Genomic DNA, 9,235 nt, shown 5'->3' with positions numbered 1-9,235 from the left:
TTTCTAATGCTTTTCTTTTGGGGGGATCAATTAGTGGTGGTGGGTTTTTTCTCCCTGCCTGCAAATGATCATATGCATTACATTAACAGTGTAAGTTTTTAGCATTTCGTTTCTCTTAAGGATTGTTGATGATTGTTGATGAATAACTCCTGGTAGATAGAAAAATAATTCCTATATCCCATAGTAGTTTGTGGGCTAAAAGAATGAGAGGATGCAACCAACAGCCTCTTACTTGACTTACAATTAATGCTTCCTCTTAATGGAATACTGCGTCCACTGAGCCACATAGGTTCAGGATGAGCTTCTCTCTAAAGACAGGTCTGATGTCAAGATGGAGAGAAAAGGGACTGCTCAGAAGAAGGTAAATTGACTGTGAGGATTGGCACAAGTCAGCTGGGCATGAAGCAGGGTTGGGGAATGAAGGAGACCCACACATCCATCCCAGGAGACCACGCAGAAGCAGGCAGGCACAGGAGAAAGATTATTATAAGGTTTATTACAGGAGCCATATTTCCCCCATCTAGGTAGCAGGAAGGTCTGGGGCATAGGAAGTGAGGTAGATGGGAGTTCAGGTGGGTCTGGGCGGAGAGAGGGAGGGGCCAGCTCTATGGAGGGAACTCCAGAAATGGAAGGGGGCCCAGGTGTGGGTGGAGCTGAGGACCAAAGATGAGCATAATACTAACAGGGAATTTTGATTTTACAAATAGAAATGGAACTTTTCCTAGAGACATTCTATGTGGTGTGTAGGGAAGCCGAGCAGGAATGTGATGTCAGGCTAGCAAAAACTTACTTTTTGCAGGTCAGTTTTAGAATTTTGAAAGTATTCCAAGTTGGAAAATTTGGAGTAAATAAATACTAGTTGGGGGCTGGGAAGGTGGCTCAGTGGTAGAGCACTTGCCTTGCATGCATGAGGCCCTGGGTTTGATTTCTCAGCACCACATAAGAAAAAGAAAAAAGCCGGAAGTGGCACTGTGGCTCAAGTGGTAGAGCGCTAGCCTTGAGCTGAAGAGCTGAGGGACAGCACCCAGGCCCTGAGGTCAGGCCCCACAACCGGACCCAAAAATAAATTAAATAAATAAATAAATACTAGTTGTCTATATAACTAGAGAAGAGTAACAGACTTCACTTCCAGCTTTTTGTTGGTTAATTAGAGGTAAGAGTCTGGTGGACTTTTCTGCCCTGACTGGCTTAAAACCATAATCCTCAGATCTCAGCCTTCTTAGTAGTTTGGATTACAGGCATGAACCACGAATCCTGGTAAATTGTTCAGTATTTTTGAGGCACATAATGATATTGGTGCCAATACTTGTTTGTTAAATGATAAAAGCTATTTTATGAATATTAAATGAGTGACAATGTATTGGATGCTTGGAGGTAAGCCAGTAGTCTCCGTGCTTTTTTCCTGAAGGTTCCTCAATAACTGTTAGAATCACTTAGGACATAATATTAAAAATGTAGATTCTTGAGCCCAACTCCAAATCACAGGAATCTGAAATGTTGGAGTGGGCCCCACAGACCAGATTCTGCAGCTGATTTTTACGAACATTTAAGTATGAGATCCATTGTGAATGGTCAGTGCTGGGTAAAGTTGTTGCCTTTTATTTATTTTATCCTGCTTGAGTGTAGGCACAAAAAAGTCCTCACCACAGCCAGAGAAGGGTCATACAAAGCTTCCTTTTTGCCCAGTTACACGAATACTTAAGATATATATGAATGTCACTTATTGACCACTCAGACAAACATGGGGAGGTAGAAGCTCCAAATCTGAAGAGGACAGAGTTGAGGGAAACAGTGTGGCCTGAGGTGTGGGGACAAGGCAGGTCATCGGGGCCTGCACATGAGTAATCAAGTCCCATGGTTTTTCACAGGATGAATGTTCAAAAAATTGTATATTAATGTTCAAGGAGGGCCTCCGTCAGACACCTGTGTAGGTCAAGTGAAGAGTTGGTGGTTTCATCGGATTTGAAATACACCAAAGTGTGGCCCCCAAGTTCCTGAAAAACAAGTTAGGCCACCGTGTTTATCATGACCCACAAATCAGAGGTGCCATCATGACCCAAATGTCAGAAGGTCACACATTGCTTAGCTAAGTGATTCCAAAATGACTAAAGTAAAGGAGGCCAGTGAGCTTTCCCTATTTCATTAGGACTTCTTTTCTTTTTCTTTTTTGGTGCCAGTCCCGGGCCTTGAACTCAAGGACTCTGGGCACTGTCCTGGAGCTTTTATTGCTCAAGAATAGCACTCTACCACTTGAGCCACGACTCCACTTTACAACATTTCTAGTGGTTAATTGAAGATGTGAGATGAGAGTTTCCTGCCAGACTGGCTTTGAACCACCATCCTCAGACCTCTGCCTCCTGAGTACTTAGTAAGACAATCTTAAACTTTGGGGTTAAGCAAGACTGGTGTTAGGTCATCATGTTAGAAGGCCCAGGTGTGAGCTCAGGGAAAATCCATGATGGCTCCCAGATTTTTCATGGAGGAAACAGGGATGGGACTGCACTCCGCTGGGCGCTGCCCCCACCCCTGACATCCATCCAATCAGGAGTCCTTTCTGTGCGGTTCACAGAAGTGTTCCAATCATAGGTTAGGGCAGAATCCATGCTTGAGTTCCAAAGTGAGAAAACCAATCACAACACATATCCACCCCTTAACCAATCAGAACAGGAACAGGCCCTTAGGGGGAGGAGGCAAGAAAGCTTAATAACTAGCAAGAATGAGAGAAAGGGGAAGAGAGAGAAAGGAGGGGAAGAGAGCTAGAGGGGGGGAAGAGAAAGAGAGAGGAGAGCGCACAAATTGATCTTCTGCACAATGGATTCCCTTAAATGAGTCCATTCACTGTTCTTTCGCTTGCCAATGAAGGTAAGTAGCATTACTAAGGGCTCCTGTGTTCATTTGCAGAAAAATATATGGACCTGGAAAAAATGTTATACAGTAAGTCAGGCTCAGAGAAACAGAAGACACCTGTGTTTTCCTTCATATGTAAAGGTTAGGTCTAAATTATAAATGTATATAGTCATGCATATATATACATCAACATATTAACTAAAATATTGTATAAGCAGGAGAGGAATCCAATGGTATCCTTTGAAAACTATCATATAGTTTAACAAAATGAATACCAGAAAGCTGGAACATGAGTTGGCCAAGGTGGGGTTAGGGTTGAGATCAAGGTAGGGGGTCAGATGCTTGGAAAAAGGAAGGGTGGATGAATGCAGTCATAAAATTCAAGGTAGATATGTGAATATGGAGCCAGGTAGATTGAAGTGATGGGGGGGAGGAATATATTGTACTCACAAGCTAACATGTTGAATTGAAACCCCTTGGTACAACTACTTAACAGTAATAAAAAAATACTAATAATATTAAAGCTGGGTGCTGGTGGTTCACCTGTAATCACTATTACACAGAAGGCTGAGATCTGAGGATCGTGTTTTGAAACCATCCTGGGCAAGAAAGTCTGTGAGATTCTTATCTCCAATTAATCACCAAAAAAAGTTGGAAGTGGAGCTGTGGCTCAAGTGGTAAAGTGCTAACCTTGAGCAAAAAAGCTCAGGGACAGGACTCAGGCCCTGAAGTAAGCCCCAGGACTGGCACACAAAATAAATAAAAAGGAACTTAAGCCATGTACTGGTGGCTCTTGCCTGTAATCCTAGCTACTCAGGAGGCTGAGATTTGAGGATCACGGTTCAAAGCCAGCCTGGGCAGGAAAGTCCCTGAGATTCTTATCTCCAACAAGCTACCAGAAAACCAGAAGTAGTGCTGTGGCTCAAGTGGTAGAGTGCTAGCCTTGAACTGAAGAACATAGGGACAGCACCCAGGCCCATAGGTCAAGCCCCATGACTGACAAAAACTTAAAAAAAAAAAAAGGTTCCTGTGCTCTGAAGACACCTGCCAGGAGTACTTGGGTGACAGTTCCAGGCCAGGTGGCACTTTGCCAAATGCTTTCAGAAAATGTGCAATGCTGAAAAGTGTTGCATGTTTTCCTATTTTTCTGCAGCTGCTAGCCAAGTGCTTTCCTCTTTGGGAGGACCTCATGCTTGTTTTCCGTGATTTTTTTTTTCCAATTTAAAACAACACAGAAATCAAACTGGAGCTTGAACCCACGGCTTGGAAGCTGTCCCTTTGCTTTTTCACTCAGGGCTGGTGCTCTACCATTTGAGCCACACCTCTACTAGTATTGCCATTTTACTGGTTAATTTATAAGGGTATCCCTGACTTTCCTGCCCAGGGTGGTTTCAAACCACAATGTTCAGATCTCAACTTGAGATCTGAGTAACTAGAGGTGAGCTACAGCACCCAGTCTGACCTAATTTCTTATCTTTCATTGTTAACGTATTCAAAAAGCCTTTCCCACTGCAAATCCTTTAGCTTAGCCTTCATTTTTGAATTCCTGGGGGTTTTGATTTGAACTAATAAAATTTGCAGCAGTTGCCCTTCTAGGGCTATATATTTAATGGGTAAGATACAAAAGGAAAAGAGAAAGCTACTCTCTCTAAAAAGAATATTTATAGCTACCTCTGTTCCTCTCCTTCTTTTGACTGGCCACATGTCAGTTCCAGGTGTACTTTATTTTGACAAGGTTTCTATTCTCTCATACAATTAAGACCTATATGGATTAAATTCTTAGCAAAGTGGCTGGTTCATGAACCAACTGACCAGTTCATGTTGTCTTTAAGGTAAAATGAATAGCTCAGGCACTGGAGGCTCATGCCTGTAATCTTAGCTACTCAGAGGTTGAGATCTGAAGATAACTGTTCTAAGCCAGCTCAGAAAAGTTCATGAGACTCTTATCTCCAATTAACCAGCAAAAAGCTGGAAGTGGAGATGTTGCTCAAGTGGTAGAGCAACAGCTTTGAGCAAAAAACCCAAATGAGTGTGAGGCCCTTTCAAGCCCCAGTATAGGCCCAGAAAGAGGAAGGCAGGAAGGAAGGAAGGAAGGAAGGGAGGAAGGAAGGAAGGAAAGAAAAAAGGATGGAAAGAAGGAAGGGAGGGAGGAAGGGAAAGAGGATCAGACACATCCATCCCAAGGGACCACACAGAGGCAGGCAGGCATAGGAGAAAGATTATTATAAGGTTTAATAGAGGAGCCATATTTTCCCCCAAGAGGAAGCACATTGTCTATGTCACCATCCAGGTAACAGGAGGGTCTGGGGGATAGGAAGTGAGGTAGATGGGAGTTCAGGTGGGTCTGGGTAGAGAGAGGGAGGGGCCAGCTGTATGGAGGGAACTCCAGGATGGGAGGGGGGCCCAGGTCTGGGTGGAGCTGAGGACCAAAGGTGAGCATAACACTAACAGGAAGGAAGGAAGGATTATTTAGTGAATGACCTATGGCTCAAATGTTGTTTATATTATTAAAAAATATAAAAATAGGCCAGGTGCCTGTAATCCTAGCTACTCAGGAGGCTGAGATCTGAGGATCATGGGTCAAAGCCAGTCTGGGCAGAAAAGTCTGTGAGACACTTATCTCCAATAAACTACTCAGAGAAAGCTGGAAATGGTGCTGTGGCTCAAGTGGTAGAGTGCCACCTTCAGGCAAAGAAGCTCAGGGACAGTGCCCAGGCCCTGAGTTCAAGCCAGGACCAGCAAAAAAAAAAAGGTAAATACATAAGACTAGTAGTTCCTGGGCTGGGAAGGTGGCTCAGTGGTAGAGTGCTTGCCTTGCATGCCTGAGGCCCTGGGTTCGATTCCTCAGCACCACATAAGCAGAAAAAAAAAAGCCGGAAGTGGTGCTGTGGCTCAAGTGGTAGAGCTCTAGCCTTGAGCTGAAGAGCTGAGGGACAGCGCCCAGGCCCAGAGTTCAGGCCCCACGACCGGACCCAAAAAAAAAAAAAGACTAGTAGTTCCTGCCCTGGAGAGTTTAATAAAACAGAAATAGGAACATAATACAAGAAAATTAGAGTGTGCTGGCAACATTTCCCTATAATCATCCACTTTAGGAACACAGGAGTCAGGAAGGTTCTAGAGGCAGAACAGGAGTTGGGTTGAGTTTTAGAGATCCAGTAGGAATTCAGCAAAGGTTAAAAAAAAAAAGGACACAGGATGGAGAGATGAATAAGCACAAAAGAACTGGGAAGGAGCTTGTGTGAGGAAGCAGTGTTGGCAGCAGCAGCAAAGCGTTTAGCGTGGTGTCTCACACCATTTTGCTGGTGCAGCCTACCAAGAGGCCAGAAAGCTGACTCTGAATCTGTGAATGAATGCATGGAAGGCGTTTGTCAAATGTATGAAGAACATCTGAAGAGAATGAATCCCAATAGCCCCTCGATCACGTATGATATCAGTCAGTTGTTTGATTTTATCGATGATCTGGCAGATCTCAGTTGCCTTGTTTACCGAGCTGATACCCAGACATACCAGCCTTATAACAAAGACTATATCAAAGAGAAGATCTACGTACTCCTTCCTCGGCAGACCCAACAGGCTGGGGAATAATTGAGTTGGAAGCATTAGGGCACAGGGGATGGGCTTGGAACAAAGGTATGTACAATGTGCTAGAGTGGGAGTTTGTATTAACAGTAATGCTGTTTCCATTTTGCTACAGTCTAACCAAGAGCGAATGTATTAGATGAAATGAGGATCTTTCTATTGAAGGCCCTCATTGTATCTTTTTTTTTCTTTTTCTTTTTTTTACTTAAACATTTTTATGATGATTTAGATGGAAGTAGTTCATTGTTAGTTAATGTTGGTTCCAGTCCTTCAAACTGTTCCTCTCTACTTTATAACATTCACAAACTAACCCTTCAAGATGGGGTGCCGTGGAAACAATTTAGTTATGTACTCAGATAAAGTCTTAGTGCAAAGTAAATAAATGTTTAGTTATAAAAAAAAAAAGAACTGGGAAAATCATGGGCATTTTGGGCACTGTTGATACCAGAGCATTGATGGGAATGGTAGGTGTAAGACAAGGTGGGGAATGGATGTTAGCTAGATCCTGCGGTCTTTATTCTGCTGGTTGTGGGTGCTAGATGAGAAACTTCAGCCATCTGAAGAATTTGAAACAGCACATGTCCAAGTTATACTTCAGATTTACATTTTGGAAAGACGTTTTAGAAGGCAGGTAGATTACTCTGGTATTTTGCCCCACCTCCTTTACCTTACCTTTACCTTCGATGGTTCCAGTACCAAATCTTTTTTTTTTTTCCTCTGGTTCTGGGGCTTGGGTACTGTCCCTGAGCTTTTTTTCCCCTCAAGACTAGTGCCAATCTCTAATTAACCAGCAAAATGCTGGACTGAGGTAGAGGCATGGCTCAAGTTAGAGCTCCAGCTTACCAAGTGCAAGGATCTGAATTCAAACCCCAGTACTGTCAAAAAAAAGATCTAAGAGTCACTTAGATTAAATAGTTGCATCAATGTGTAAAAGGGTAAAAAATGTGCAGTACACTTTGTGCTATTTAAGGGATGGCTTGAAAACAAATTAGTTGGCTGGATGCTGGTGAGTCACACTTATAACTACTCAAGAAACTGAAATCTGAGGATTATGGTTCAGAGCTAGTCCAAGCAGGAAAGTCTGTGAGGCTCTTCTCTCCAATCAACTAACAAAAAGCCAGAAGAGGAGCCATGGCTCAAGTGACAGGGTTATCAGCTTTGAGTGAAAAAGCCAGGTGAGAATGTGAGGCACTGAGTTCAAGCTCCAGTACTGATACAAGAAAAAAAAATCATTTTTTTTAAAAGCTGCAACTCTTGGGCTGGGAAGGTGGCTCAGTGGTAGAGCGCTTGCCTTGCATGCCTGAGGCCCTGGGTTCGATTCCTCAGCACCACATAAGCAGAAAAAGCCAGAAGTGGCACTATGGCTCAAGTGGTAGAGCTCTAGCCTTGAACTGAAGAGCTGAGGGACAGCGCCCAGGCCGAGTTCAGGCCCCACGACCGGCCAAAAAAAAAAAAAAAGCTGCAACTCTTTCAGGAGACCAGGACTTTCAGGAATTTTTTTCTTTTGGTTCTGGTTTTATACCATGCTGTAAAATTTACAAGGGCAATCACAGAGCCACTGACCTCCTTTCCAGTGCCAGTCAGGTGTCTTCAATTCCCCCTTGCCTGACAGCACTTTGCAAAGACTTTCTGGAGACAACGGAACCAAATCTAAATCCTCATCACAACGGAACCAAATCTAAAACCTCATCACAACGTAATCTTCCCCTGTGTGCATAACTCTGTCTTGTGTGCCATGGTAGATTTTGGTAAATGGCTTCTTCCTTGAGAAGTGAAAATCAAATATTACACAATCAAGACCATGCTATGTATATGTGAATGCTGGCTTATTAGGAGATACAACAATGGGAAGTGAAGCCAAAGTGGGGCCGGAAATAAGGGCCACTGCCCAGCATTCTTGGCCTGGGAAAAAAGTTCTGTTGGTTACTAAATGGGCCTTGAAGTACAGGGCCTGCATTGTGCTCAGTGGGTTTCCTGCTGAGCTGTCACTCACATGGTAGCAGGATTTGGAAAGAGGCCACTCCGTTGCCAAGGTCATTTCTACTGTGGGGAAGACAGCAGTCATCCTCAGTGCCCAGCTATGTCTTCCCCAGTCAGTATTCTGGGAGTCAAAGCTCTAGAACTGTAAATCCCCAGCAGACAGGCTCTCCTCTGTAAGATTAGTCCTGTTGCTAATGGGTACCATTCTTTCTGCTGATCAGAACTGGAGAGAAATTAGTATCCACTCATCACCCTTCCATGAACATAGTTCTTCCATAGCAAGGACATTTCTATTCTATTGTTGTTACTACAAATGTGACTTGCAGAGCTGGGCACCAGTGGCTCATGCTTATAATCTTAACTACGCAAGAGGTTGAGAGCTGAAGATCCCAGATTGGAGCTAGACCAAGCAGGAAAGTCTGTGAATGGAGCTGTGATTCAAGTGATAGCATGCCAGGTTTGAGCAAAAAAGTTACAGGAAACCAGGCATTGGTAGCTCATGCCCACAATCCTAGCTACTCAAGAGCTGAGGATCTTGGTACAAAGCTAATATGGCCAGGAAAGTCTGTGAGACACTTATTTCCAACAAAAAAAAGCTAGCAGTGGCACTATAACTCATGTGGTAGAGGGCTAGTCTTGAGCAAAAAGAAGCTCAAGGACAGCACTCAAGCCCTGAGTTCAAGCCCCACTACTGGCACGCGCACGCACGCGCTCACACACACGCACACCCATGCATGCATGCATGCACGTGCATGTGCACATATACACACACAGTGACTTGCAGGTCAGAGACATCTTCAACTGTGGGCAAAAATGACACTCCAAATTT

At 43.8% G+C, this 9,235-nt stretch overlaps 1 pseudogene; it reads left to right on the top strand.

The window, feature by feature from the left end:
- Positions 1-3,114: 3,114 nt before the first annotated feature.
- LOC122112639 lies at positions 3,115-6,432 on the top strand (annotated as a pseudogene).
- The last annotated feature ends 2,803 nt before the right edge of the window (positions 6,433-9,235 follow it).

The sequence above is a fragment of the Dipodomys spectabilis genome, unplaced genomic scaffold (genome assembly GCF_019054845.1).
Source record: "Dipodomys spectabilis isolate Male_0828 unplaced genomic scaffold, ASM1905484v1 ptg000095l, whole genome shotgun sequence".
Taxonomy (NCBI): Eukaryota; Metazoa; Chordata; class Mammalia; order Rodentia; family Heteromyidae; genus Dipodomys; species Dipodomys spectabilis.
Note: the sequence above shows the minus strand (reverse complement) of the source record. Positions and strands in the feature narration are given on the sequence as shown.